This window comes from Myotis lucifugus, unplaced genomic scaffold (genome assembly GCF_000147115.1).
Source record: "Myotis lucifugus unplaced genomic scaffold, Myoluc2.0 scaffold_350, whole genome shotgun sequence".
NCBI classification, from domain to species: domain Eukaryota; kingdom Metazoa; phylum Chordata; class Mammalia; order Chiroptera; family Vespertilionidae; genus Myotis; species Myotis lucifugus.
Genome location: NW_005871398.1, coordinates 66,251 through 80,411, shown reverse-complemented (window position 1 = coordinate 80,411; position 14,161 = coordinate 66,251). Strand labels below are relative to the sequence as shown.

Here is a 14,161-nt window from a genome sequence, read left to right as displayed (position 1 = left end):
GGTTGAAACGGAGGTTGAAATGGCCCCGGTGTGGTAGGGACGACCCTGGTGAGGTTGGTCCCCGTTGGAGGTAGGGACCGGCCCCGGTGAGGTTGAAACAGCCCCCGTGAGGTAGGGACGACCCCAGTCAGGTCGAAACAGCCCGGTGGGATAGGGACAACCCCCGGTTAGGTTGAAACGGCCCCAGTGAGGTAGGGACGACCCATGTGAGGTTGAAACGGCCCCCGTGAGGTAGGGACAACCCCGGTGAGGTTGAAACGGCCCCCGTGAGGTAGGGACGACCCCAGTCAGGTCGAAACGGCCCCGGTGTGCTAGGGACAACCCCGGTGAGGTTGAAACGGCCCCCGTGAGGTAGGGACGACCCCAGTCAGGTCGAAACGGCCCCGGTGTTCTAGGGACAACCCCGGTGAGGTTGAAACGGCCCCGGTGAGGTAGGGACGACCCATGTGAGGTTGAAACGGCCCCCGTGAGGTAGGGCCGAACCCGGTGAGGTTGAAACGGCCCCGGTGTGGTAGGGACAACCCTGGTGAGGTTGAAATGGCCCCGGTGAGGTTGGGACGGCCCCGGTGAGGTTGAAATGGCCCCGGTGTGGTAGGGACGACCCTGGTGAGGTTGAAACGGCCGCAGCGAGGTAGGGACGGCCCCGGTGAGGTTGAAACAGCCCTGGTGAGGCTCAGACGGCCCTGGTGAGGTTGAGACTACTCCAGTGAGGTTGGGACAAATAAAGGGGACCAGTATAGACTGATGGACAGGGGTAGATACAGAAGCAGAGCAACATTGAACAGAATGTTAAACTACAGTGGGAAGCCTGGGGAGGGTTTGGGGGGCGGATTAAGAGACCAACTGAAGGACTTATATGCATGCATATAAGATTAACCAATGGACAGAAGACATGGGGCCGATGGGAGGGGGGTAGGGGCTGGGGGAATGTCAAGGGGGGGAAAAAAGGAGACATATGTAATACTCTTTGTAATACTTTAAGAAATAAAAATTATTAAAATATTTTAAAAAAAAAGAAAGAGGGAAGGAGTTTAAGTACAAAGTTCCAGTTGTAAAATAGGTCACAGGATGTAAAGTACAGCCTAGGGAATACAGGGAATATAACTACGTACGGTGATAGGTGGATACTAGACTTATTGTGGTGATCGTATTGTAAGGTATAAAAATGTTTAATCACTATGTTGTACACCTGAAAGTAATATCATATTGCATTTCAACTATAATAAAAAATTAAAATTTATAAAAGAGAATCATTGGCCATTCAGGTCAAACTATCAGCATAGCTACTGAGGAATTGAGGGGGAAGAATCTACACTAATAAAAGAGAAACATGGTAATTAGCGTACGACCGCTACCCTTTTCATTGCCTAATCAGCATATCCTTATGCAAATTAACTGTCAGCCAAAATGGCGGCCAGCAGCCAGGCAGCTGGAAGCGAACATGAGGCTTGCTTGCTGCAGTGAAGGAGGATTCCAACGTTCCCCACCTGTGCTGCGGGCCTCTGAGCTGCAACTCTAAGAAACTTTGTAACAAATATAGAAGCTAAACAAAACCCCAGGATCTCAGAGCTGGAGTTATACATTGTTTCGATTATAGAATGCAAACAAACCAGCAGAAGCCTCAGACCTAGAGCCAGAGTTAAAGCTGGCCCAGAATAAAATTTTAAAAAGAGAAAAAAAAGGAGCGGTTGAGAGCTTCAGTCAACAACCACCAGCCTGAAAGCAGCCCTCAGCCCCTCACCCAGACTGGCCAGGCACCCCAGTGGGGACCCCCACCCTGAAGGGTGTGTGACCAACTGCAAACAGCCATCATCCCCTCATCCAGGCTGGCCAGGCACCCCAGTGGGGACTCCCACCCTGATCCAGGACACCCTTCAGGGCAAACCAGCTGGCCCCCAGGCCTCTATCCTATATAGTAAAAAGGTAATATGCCTCCCAGCACTGGGATCAGCGGAGCCTCGAGGCCTCCTGGCACCGAATCAGCGTGACAGGGTCAGCGCCCAAACCCCCTGATCACCCTGCAGCTCTGTGAGTGACAGGGGGGCAGCGCCCCAACCCCCTGATAGGCCCTGCTCTGTGCGTGACAGGGGGTGGCGCCGCAACCTCCCCATCGACCCTTCCTTGAGTGTGACAGGGGGCGGTGCCCCAACCCCCCAATCGGCCCTACCCTGAGCGTGACTGAGGGTGGCATCACAACCTCCTGATCCGCCCTGCTCTGTGCATGACAGGGAGGCGCCCCAACTCCCCAATCCGCCCTGATCTGAGCCTGACCAGGGACTGCACCTAGGGATTGGGCATGCCCTCTGCCACCCGGGAGCAGGCCTAAGCCAGCAGGTCGTTATCTCCCGAGGGGTCCCAGACTGTGGCTGAGGGCCCCCCAACCCCCCCCGAGTGCACAAATTTTTGTGCACCCGGACTCTAATATATATATATATATACACACACATACACACACACACACACACACACACACACACACACACACACGGCCAGCCGGTAGCTATGACTTTTACTGACCACCAGGGGGCAGATGCTCAATGCAGGAGCTTCTGAGTGACAGCAACTTTGCAGAGTGCCCTCTCACACTCCAGGACCCCTCTGGGGATGTCCGACTGCTGGTTTTGGCCTGGTCCTTGCAGGGCAGGCCGAGGGACCCCATCTGCTGGAGAGATCACACTCACTCCACAGATGCCCTTTGAGCCCAGGTGCTGCTCCAGGTGTGGCCGTCCAGGGAGGGACCGCTGGAGGTTGGCTCCTGGGCGTATACAGCCCGTCTTGCCCATTCCCATCCACCTTCTAATTATTTTACTTTCAATGTGCATGAATCTGTGTACTGGGCCTCTAGTTATAAAATAAAAAAAGAAATTTTAAACTATGGCAGACAGGGATGCACATATGGATGGTAAAATCATAAACATAAGGAAAATATCATCAACATCAAGAAAGTGGCCACTTTTGTTTGGAAGAAGGCAGCTGTGATTGGGATGACAGACCTGGAAAGGCTGCTACTGTGGCCAGCAAAGTTCTATGATGTGTGTGGTGGGGTAAATGGTGTTTTAAAAATAACTCAGTAAGCTATGCATTTATTTTAAGTGGTTTTCTGCATCTGTATCTTATTTTACAATAAAAAGTTTCAAATAAGATTAGTCCTTTCCTAGAAAGTCCTTCTTTCCATATCCAATCTCCTTGCACCATTTCATTTCTCCATTCTGAGAACTCCTGTCTCTGAAAGGTCAGTGCTGTTTGCTCTTCCACAGCTTTGCCTAGAATAACTCTTCCAAATCACTCAGCTAATAAATTGCTGAGTTGGCACTGAACTCCTGGCTAGCTGATTCTTATCTGGTACTGTAATAGACTGTTCTTCTTTCATTATCCAAATTGATTCAGAAATCTGCCATTACCCTTTCTTAGGTGATAAGTCTCCTGGGTTTGGTAGGGGTCTTTCATTACCTGCTTAATTCTTGGAGACCCCCATCTTCTTTTACCCTCTGGCTTTGGAACTTCGGACTATATTTTCTCTACTGATTTCCTTATGAGTTTATGGTCTTTGGCATTTCTCTCCTTCCTCTTGGCAACCTCGGAAGTTTTAGTCTTCCTAATCTTAACTTTAGGTAAGGTCCCACCATATGTAATTTGGTCACCTTTCACAGGGGTCGCCTAAGACCATCGAAAAACACATACATAATTACATATGGTTTTTGTGATTAATCACTATGTTCAATTTGTAACAATGAAAATACATCCTGCATATCAGATATTTATATTGCGATTCATAACAGTAGCAACATTACAGTTGTGAAGTAGCAAGGAAAATGATTTTACGGTTGGGTCACAACATGAGGAACTGTTAAAGGGCCAGAACGTTGAGAACCACTGCTGTAAGACCAAAACATTTTTTAAGTAGTTGTCAGATTTTTTTTCTCAGTAGAGGTAGACAGGTTTCCCTGAGTTGTAGGAGTCAAAGAGAACTAAACTATTTAAACTCATCAGTGACCAGAGCAATGCCTGGCACATGGTATGCACTCAATAAACATTTATTGAGAACAGATGAAGAATATGGTTAGATAAATGGATAAGGAGTACCAAGGTAAAGAGAATGGCAGAGGAGAGATAAGGCCTAAGGAGCCAGAGATGGTATGAAGGTTCCTTTGGTAGTGAGGGCCAATGAAATTTGGGGCATGAATGATTAGTATTCATTATTAACTTGTTTTGTTCTGGAATTTAATCCCAAATTTTCTGCAAAGACAAAAACCTTATGTCGGTGGTACTCAGAGAAATTCAGAGAAAGGGGCTGTGTCCCACATTTGGGTAGGTTCAGGGCACAGAGGAGAGCTCAAGGAATCAAAATATAAATTGATACTGACAGCTTTAGCAGGCAGAGGAAATCACAAGAAAAAATTATCAAAAGGGAAGAAGCACATGGGAATCCACACACACAAGGGAGTTGGAGTTCTCCCAGGGGTAGGGGTGTCAAGTCTATTTGTTGGGCATAAAAATAAGTATTTGAGAAGCAGATAGAGCTAGAAACTTCCTTCCCTGTGCCCACATTGAGAAAGTTGAGCTACAAGTGCATGGAACAGAGAACAGATGATACAGCAAGAATTACACATTTGCAGTATATGGCAGAGTCTAAAGGAAGGAATGACTCTCACCGTCTCCTTTACACCCTCAACCTGGTTCATGTGCTTCCCTTCTCTCTGCCAGTCTGTTGGATATACTAGTTACTAGTATATATATAGTAACGAGTAGATGGAATGACTTCTCCCTAAGACCCTCCCCCTTTAGTGTCTCTAGGTCTCTAAGGAGGTTAAATGTTCCCAATTACCCAGCAGCCTCCTTCCTTGTCATTAACTCAGAACAGGAAGCAGGGAAGAGGTTGAAATTCTACCCAGGAGAGAACCAGAAGACCAGAGGGAGCCAGGACATGTGCCCAATTGGGGGTATTTTAGGACAGTGGCCTCCCAGATTTCTTAGAATCTCAGCAAAGAACAGGTCCAGTTGCCTCCTGCAACCCTCACTGGAAACTCCTTTCCTCAACCTCCAGATTCACATGAAGTAGCAAGAACATAAAATTCCTTCTTGTCCCAGTACTCTCCATGAAGAAATTGGCTCTCCGTGCGGCCAGGCCTGGCCGCCAGCACCTCTGGAAATTAAGGGGTTGTTACAAGAGTTGGAGGTCAACTGGGACCCCTTCAGTACTTTAGAACTGGCTCTGATTATCCAGAATCAGGGACTGGCCCGGCAACCAAGAACACTTCTCTTTCCTGGGGTTTAAAATGCCATTGTGACTTATCTTAGCTTTCTACCAATTGCCCTACTCATCTCTCTTATACCCTTATTTTAAGGGTTCCCAAAGTCAATTCCACTCAATTCATATGGCGCAATTCTGCATTCAAACTTACACTAACAAGTCCCCAACACTGAAAGCCCTCACTTCCATCTCCTTACCACAGGCCTCTTGGTCTAAGAAGTCTCCCCAGATTATTCCCTCCCCTGAAACTTCCTGGGGTCTGAAACTCCGCAACTCCCCAGCCCATCAGGATAAAGGGATTTAGAACGTACAGTACTGAGTGTTCCAAAGACCTGGCTAACACCCAGCTTGATGGTAATAAAGAGAGAACACATTTATCTCGAATAAACTAGAACTTCTCCATCGGAACAAGCACCACATTCTTCAAACTAGTCACCCTGTGAAGCCATAAATCATCCCAAATGGATGTCCAATGCTGCAAATTGTCTCCCCTTTCAAATTGATTTTTAGAACCAGTTCAGGAGCTGGATAAGAAAGGGAGCCTTGTGAAGAAGTAACAAAGTGAGCTTTTCAGGCCAACCCTCTCTCCACTTTATTCCTCACCCTTGGTTCTTAATGATAGTTGACCACTTTCACCTTTCAGAGGTACATGGTGTTGCTTTGACATTATTTCAAGCCTGGGGCATTGACTCTGAGGACATCTTCCTGGCAGGAACATATAAACTTCAGCTGCTTTACCTTCTGGCCATACCTAGGGCACTTGACCAAACTTCTACCAGCTCAGGGAAACAATTCATTACTACTGTGCCCATGGGTGCTTGCAGAAGACCAGTGAAATCATATAGCACATACACCCCATACACACACATGCCACACACCACTACATCACACACTTCTACACCACACACCACATACATGCACACAGAGACACACACACATACCATGTACCACAACACCACACACCACATACACCCCCATGTACACACACACCCCATAGCAAATGCATCACACACAGAGAAACACTAGACACCACTACATCACGCAGTACATAACTAGTACATCACATACACACATCATACCCACACACAGAGAGACACACAACACACACCAATTACAACCCCCACGTGCACACACACAGACACAAAGCATATACCACTACAACATATACCACATACACCTCCCATGCACACAGCACACATACCACACAGCACACGTATTATACACAGAGAGACACACACTACATATCACTCACCACATACCACTATATCACATACACACACACACACACACACACACACACACACACACACACACCCTGTGGTCCAGAGAAAGCCTTTGCCCAGTTCAAGACCTCCCCATATCAGACCCTCTCACTTCCTTGGTTTCACATCTTCAGGAACATAGGTAACACTTCCTCTCTCTACTCTGCTGATCATAACACCTGAGTATTTCATCTAACATTTCCCCTCTTCTCCCCTCCCAATATCCCGGTACTACTTCAAACCTTCATTTTCTTCTTTTGTAGGTACTCCCCACTACAGGCCATATTTATATCAAATTCTTCACTTTAACTTGATTACCAAGCCTCAACTGTGAGCTCCATGAGGGCAGACACCCCATTACACTTCCCTCCGATGTCAGTGCCCAATATCTGCAGGATGGGTGCCCCAGCCTACCTTCCTCTGAATCCCCCATGCTTGTCCTACCAAAGACCTCTACACCCACTTTTGATATGCAATTAATTCACCCCCTGACTCTCAACTCTTAGCCACTTTATTCCCACGCTGGACACTGGGAACTTCCTGACCTTCCTTCTGAAGACCCTCCGGGAAGCCACCAGTTAAACAGAGCAGCACCAAAATCTCACAAGCCAAACATTCCCCAAATCTTAACCTGTCCTCAAGGCCCTTCCTGCCATGGACTACTTAGGAATTTAAGGCCCAGTGCCAGCTGCCAGCCCTCTTTACCTTGGAACCCCAACGAGATTCTCCATGCCTTTGGGAACATGCAAGCTCTTTCCTGACTCAAGGAATCACGAGGAAGGCATGTGTGTATGTGGAGGAAAATATGTGATGAGACAAAAGCAAGAAAAAAACAAAATCTATACAAGAAATGTGATGTGACCAAGGCAGAGTCCAGACGAGGGAGTGAGGAGGGGTGGAAATGAAAGGGACACATAGGAGCCTGCTCCTGAGAAAACTTGTTAGCTCTGGCTCAGAGTTTGTGCATTAGAAATCACTTGGACAGTGGCTAGATGAAAGCTGAGGCAGTCAGAGGGAAAGTCAGTGATGAGGCTGTTCTTTTCTATGGTTGATAGTATTGCCAACGTTCCCAATTTTCTCTTTTGCCCAGCTCCACCCAGTCCCCACCCAACCCCAGCCCTCCCCCACACTACTGAGGCTGTTTCTTTAGTGGAGATAAGAAATGGCCAGGCCCCGAGCTGAGGCAGAAGCCCTGGAAATGATAAAGGGGCAGGTCAAAGGGAGGATTGACAGACCCCGTGTCCTTGTAACATAGGTGGTCAGGGAGGAGAAATATAAAACTACTTTCCCATCTCTTTGTAGATTACTGGGTGAATGCTGGTGTTGTTAGAACAGAAAACAGTGGAGGAGGATAAGCAGGTGATGAGAGAGGTGGGAAGCTGGATGAGACCGGTTTTCCACCTGTAGGGTTTTATACACTCAGTACATCCTATGATGGTCCAGCAGCTGGTGGATATTAATGTTCAGGGGAGGGGCTGGAATGACGATGTGGGAGCCATGAGCATAATGCCATGAATGAGTCACACAGTAGAGTAGGTAAGTGGAGGGGAGGAAAGGGCTAAGAATAGAACACTGGAGAATGTTTAAGGGGCAGGGAAAGGAAAGTCAAAGGGGGAGGGAAATAGAGATAAAGAGAGGGAGGGAGGGGAATAGGAAGGAGAGAGAGAGAATGCACCCAACCTTTCAAAAGATGAGTGGTTAGCAGTGTCACAAACCTGCAGACTGGAAAGTACAGATTGCATTTGGTACCTTGGCAAGGATTGTTTCTGTCCCAGAGAGAGTGGTGAAAAATTATAGGATGGAAAGAACATAAAGTTGATTCGCAGCTATCCCTTCACCCATGTCAACAGGGCTAATACAATAGGGATTACTCAGGGTATGTTAGAAGTCTACCTACCACACATAACAAAGCAGGGATGTAGCAGGAGAAGCTAATGCCTTGACCAATCTCTCTTCCCATCCTCTGATCGCCCACCATTGTCTGCCATTGACCAAATTCAACCAGAGGCTAGAGGGCAAGGAAGCCCAGGTGAAACAGCCCACAAATGTCATCCTTCCAGACCAGGGCAGAGATCGTCAGTGAATGGATCTGAGACAGAAAGGGGAGGGAAGTAGGATGGACAGAGAATTACCAGCACATGATAAAAGACAGATGGGCAAACTGACAGTCATCATCGAGGTCAAACACCCTAGAAGACAAGTCCCTCACCCAGATACATGGGATGCATCTCTTTTCTTTAATATACGAATCCAATTCTTTCCCAGGCCCTACAATTTGAGGTAACATTGGACTGGCCCTGTTATAAAGTTATGAAATTTTTCTATAGAACAAGTGTCCCTGCCTTAGACCTCCCCCCCCCCTTATGTCAATACCTGCCTTTTTAATGCCTGGAGCAAAGAGGGGGATTAGGAAAGGAAAGGGAATGAGCAGTGACATTTGGAAAGACCTTGCTCTGTGACAGCTCTAATGTTGATGTCAGAGTTCTAATTTCTTCTTAGAAAAAACTTGCCTAAATATCATAGGTTGCTTCTGTTGGCTTTTTTAATGTGCTCAGGTAGACTGTTCGGGCTCTTGAGTCAGAGCTTCTCCTTCTCTAGTGTATACATGGACACACACACATGCACACACACCCTAGAGCACTTTCTCCTGTCTCTCAGTCCTCCCCATCACCTTCAAGCCTCCTCAGGTAGGCAGTCAATTGCCAAGTCCTGTCCCTATGTTAATTTAATGCATTCCTCTTCTTCACCTACTGACCACCATTAGATACCGATAAATTTCAAATATCAAAACACACAGGGAGTTAGTGGGGGCACAATTACTTTAACCCAGGTCCCACACCCCATGTGTGGAGCAGATCAGCTGCCTGAATGTGATGGTTATCTTACTGGAGGTTAAGGATGGGTGAAATGGCCTGAAAGAACTCACTCCTCATGCCAGTAATGTCCCAGCTCTATCTCCTGAGGAGATTAATGCTCTGAGCCCGGAAACGCCAAACACCCTCCTACCCCCTTGTCCACACCGGTCTGCAGAACAGCTGTGAGGCAGGAAAGCCTGCAGGAGCACCCAGGGCCTGGTGAGAACAAGCACCAGACTAAGGGAAAATCACAAGTTGGTATCCAGCACCCTATTGTCCACCTGTCAGTTCCTCAAGTGGCTCTTGTTTCTCCTCAGCCCCGTTCGATTTAGCACTTAGCACAAGCCTGAATCAAACCCACCCAGAAAGATGAACCTTCTCAAAGTTCAAGAATCCCACACATCTCCAATCTAAAAATCTCCCCAAACCAAACCTGCTGCTTCCAGTCCCTGAGATCCCAGAGATGTGAACCCAGAGGGCAGGTGGGGTGGAGAAGGAAAGAGAAGGTTGGTGCCAGGTATCTGCCAGCCCCAGCTCAACCTTGTCGATTTAGCAGGTGACAATCTGGGGAAGAAGGGGAGGAGGAGGGGGAGGAAGTCACGGCCATCCTAGTTTGTTTCCCATTGGCTCTTGGTGTCCTTAAAAGGGCCCAGCAGTCCCAGCACTGTATTTGGGACCCTCTGAGGATTCTGTGGTGATACTCACTCCTGAGCATCAACCATGAGATTCACTGCTCTTCTCCTTCTGGCAGCGCTGGCTGGGGCCCTGGTCTGTGCCCGTGAGTATGGCCCTCCCCCTGCACCCACCAAAGCCCTCACAATCCAGGGAAGCCTTAGCTCCTGCCTTTATTCCTCCTTTTCTCTCCCAGTGCTGTGCTGGCTTCTCTTCCCTCTTCAAGTGACTCCTGCCCTCCGCCCCCAATTCTCCACATGTGGCCTATTTACCTCACTACTGGGGCTAGAGGGAGGGCAGGAAACCTCTGGCCATCTCCTCACACATCCTCCTTTACCCCCTATAATGGTCACACTGGTCTTATTGCAGGGCCTCTGTGCCACTGAATATAGTTGAGCAGGTTGTCCCATGCACAAGGGTACCAGGCAGAGAAGGTGATGGAGCCCATGTCCCACTTGCCGAGCAGCGTATCCTGCCCATGGCTATCTCTCAGGATGCCTTTTCCAATTGCACAAAAGCACTATTTGGGCCAGGAAAACCCTGCCACTCCTCAAAATTTGGGACCTTCCTTCTTGCTCTTCCTTCTGTGTGTCCCCTTCCCCAGCCAACTCTAAATGTCATCTAACCAGGTGCTTTCTCATCTGTGAAATCTCACTATAGGTATGAATTCTTCAAGAAAGTCTTCCTCAAAAAAAATGTATGAAGGATCAATTAGACCTCTTTTGCCCATATTGCACCATCTCACCTGGAACTAAATAATTACATTAGAATGTTAGCTCTGTCAGGGCGGAGTCTTATCTACCTTCTTCATCGTAGAACCCCCTTCACTTACCAGAGAGCTTTGCATAAAGGTTGTGTTGAAAGAATACGGGGAATTAGAGCTGGAGTCCTATCCCATGAACCACCTGAGCGTGACCCAGTGGCCTCTGCACCAACCTCCACCACCGCAGGCCATGGCTGGCTCCCTGACACTAGCTTAGGGCACCTCACAACCTAGAGGCACAGGAGGAGGGCAGTTTTCAGAGGAATATCCACTTTTCTGATGAGAACCTGCTTCAAAAAACTGCAGGGGGAATTAAACATCAGAAAGAATGCTCTGATGGACCTACTGGTGTGGCAGAAGGACCTGTTCAGCCAACAGTGAAATCTGCCCCCCTGTGTCCACAAACGTACCTGAGAGCTCAGGATTGGGAATGCGAGGGAAGATGGCTCTGGTGTGGATCAGGTTCAGTCCTCATAATTGTCTTTTTTCTCGGTTATGGAAGATGCCACCACTGCTCCTGCACAACCTACTGAGGACCCTGCGAGCTGTGAGTTCTCTCCCTCTGGTCCCTGCCCTGGGGAGGGTCAAACAGCTGGGATGTCAGTGGAGGCTGGGGGAGGAAGTCAGGGAGAGGGGACTGGGTCCTGATCTTGGTGGTAATAGAAGAGCATGGATTGGGGTGGGACAGGTGTAGGGAAGAAGCAGGAGAACTCATATAGGCAAGGTTAACGGGAAAAGGCTTTTGTGAATAAAAGGGAGAAAACGATAAGGTAAAATAATAAGGGCAATGTCCCATGCAGTATGCAGACCTTTACCTGTAAACAGCTTTCGTGACTCCCAGCTCCTTTGCAAGGTGCCCGCTGTCTGGCCTCAGACCCCATTTCCAACTCTCTTTCCCATGTCTCTCCCTCATGTATCACCCATATCTGCTAAATTTAACTTCTTTGCATTCTGCCCACCTGTCCCACACATGCCTTCCCCAGAGCTCTTGCTGACTCACTTCCTGCCCCCAGGGAAGCCCCTTTAGAACAACCTCCCTGCCAAAATCCTGCATTCAACACCCAGCTTCTCTCCCATGCTCCCTGATTGCCCCCACACTCCTCTCCCAATTCGTCCCCAGCCCTGCCCAGAACAAGTGCCCAGCCTGCCCATCTCCCGAGAGGCTCTGTCTTAGTTCATTCAGGCGGGCTGCTACAACAAGCAACCATAGACTGGCTTACACAGCAGGAAGGTATTTCCCATGGTCCTGGAGGCTACACGTCTGAGACCAGGGTGTCTGCATGGTCAGGTTCTGGTGAGGACCCTCTTTCCCGTTGAAGAATGCCAACTTTTCATGGTATCCTCACATGGTGGAATGAAGGGGAGAGAGCTCTCTGTGGTCCCTTCCACAAGGGCACTAACATCATTCATGAGGGCTTCACCTCATGACCTAATTACCTCCCCAAAGCCCCACCTCCTGATACCATTCTGTTGGAAGTTAAGATTTCACCAGATACATTGGGGCAGGGCGGGGGGTGGGGTGTAAGAGACAAACACACTCATCTATAATGAGCACATAGTGTGTAGAAATCCCATTTCTCTCTTACAAGGGAGAGTTTATGCCATATCATTTCTGTATCCTGGCACCCAGCACATATTAGGTATCTGAGGCTCTGCCACCCATTCCTAAGGAAAAAAAACAACACCTGACTGTTAAAATCAACAAATCTGTGTGTTTGTAACTCCAGTGCAATCTGATGCACCCCAAGAGACAACCATAGCAGCCCAGACTTCAGCGGCAGCCCAGCCATCAAACAAGGAGAAAAGAAAAAATCTCCTGGGTAAGTCTCTGTCTCTGTAACAGATACAACCCAAAGCCATCTCTGACAGCAGGTCTACATGATGTCTCTGTGCACAAAGACAAGCCCAGAAGAAGCAGACATTCATTCATTCACCTGAACACAACGCACAAATGAGGTGAACACTGCACCCAAACACAGAGTCTCTACAATAGTAGATTTTGCTGCCTGCACTATACATGGTTTCTCTCCTGGCCCACTCACTTTCCTATGAGACAGAAGCTGGGCCCCTCAGCAAAACTTCCGCACTTTAGGAATTTATACAAGGATAATGGGGGAAGAGAGGAAGAGGTGGGAACTCTCTTTAAATGACATGGCTTTTCTGCTGATGTGATTCTTCTGCTCCAAAATTAGAATCCGTGATAGAGAAAGGTAGATCGGACATAAAAGATGTCATTGCAAGAGAAAAAAAAAAAGGTGGAGGAAAGAATTCAAAAGGCTAAAGGTAAAGCCTTTTGGGAACAGGAGTGCTCACCAGCCACCAGCCACGAGCCAACTGGGGAGGTGGGAAAGACCATGCCCTCACCACCACCCTACACAGGAGATCTGGGACTACCTCAGCCCCTCTCCATAGAAATTTCCTTCATTTGTGCCTTCAAATGGCTCAAATTTCTCATCCACATTCAAAATGCATGGTTGTCTGATACCAGATGCCCCTGGGGTCCTACCCCCAACCTTCCACTGCAGAGTCTGCTTGCTCATTTCTCTTCCTCTCACTCCTGCCCAGGTTGGGGGATAGGTCTCATCCTTTGGCCTCCTGTGAATCTAACCTCCCTCCCTCTGACTTCTGGGTCAGGCCCTCAGGGGTGCAGTGAGGTTGGAAAGAAGATTGAGTTGAGGGTGGAATGTGTGGGTGGTGCTTTCGGCCCTTCAAGCCTCATTCCCATCTCTGCTTTCTTCCAGATGATCTGAAGGAGAGGTTGGGTCCAATCAGATCTATCATTTGAGAAGCTGTAAAGAATGGGATCTGGGAATTTAACGCCTTAATCATGTGTACGGCTCAGAGCAATTAAATTGAAAGCATTCAACTTGTTGTGTGCCTGTGTTCTGTAGGGTGGGCCTGAGCGGGAGGGAGGAAAGCCCTGCCTGGAGCCCATACCCTGAGCCGGGCACAGCCCACTTTCAGGACACTGCCTCTAACAAGCCCTTTTAGTCACACTGAGCCACAGCCACATGTGCTGGACCTCCTGCTCCAAATGCCACTCAGTTCGGTCTGCCTCCTCCTTCTTCACACAGGGCTCCTAGTGACATTTGAGCAGTTCCAAAAATTAAATCAACCTCCAAAGAGCCAGGATTTGTCATCCTGAAAAGAGTCAAATCCTGAGTTATTGCTACAAAAGCCACTTCCTTGTGGCATTAGTAAAAAATGCATCCCTCCTGCCTTCCACTCACAATTTCCACATGGGGCCAATTAATTTACTGAGCCTGGCTGGTGTGGCTCAGTGGGTTGGTCATCGTCCTGTGCTCTGATGCGGGTGTGCACGAGGCAGCCGATGGATGTGTCACTTTCACATTAATGT

General features: G+C 48.3%; 1 long non-coding RNA gene across 3 annotated transcripts in view; it reads left to right on the top strand.

Annotated features, from left to right (window-relative positions):
* LOC106699258 overlaps nucleotides 1-13,669 on the top strand; it is a 20,781-nt gene extending 7,112 nt beyond the window's left edge. The window contains exons 1-3 of one of the 3 annotated variants that reach the window (XR_002832259.1): nucleotides 12,603-12,623; nucleotides 12,996-13,086; nucleotides 13,545-13,669. This is a non-coding gene — a long non-coding RNA (uncharacterized LOC106699258). Of the gene's footprint in view, nucleotides 1-12,602; nucleotides 12,624-12,685; nucleotides 12,760-12,995; nucleotides 13,087-13,544 lie in introns of those variants that run through there. The other 2 variants (XR_001350783.2, XR_002832258.1) reach the window with 2 other exon arrangements.
* The last annotated feature ends 492 nt before the right edge of the window (nucleotides 13,670-14,161 follow it).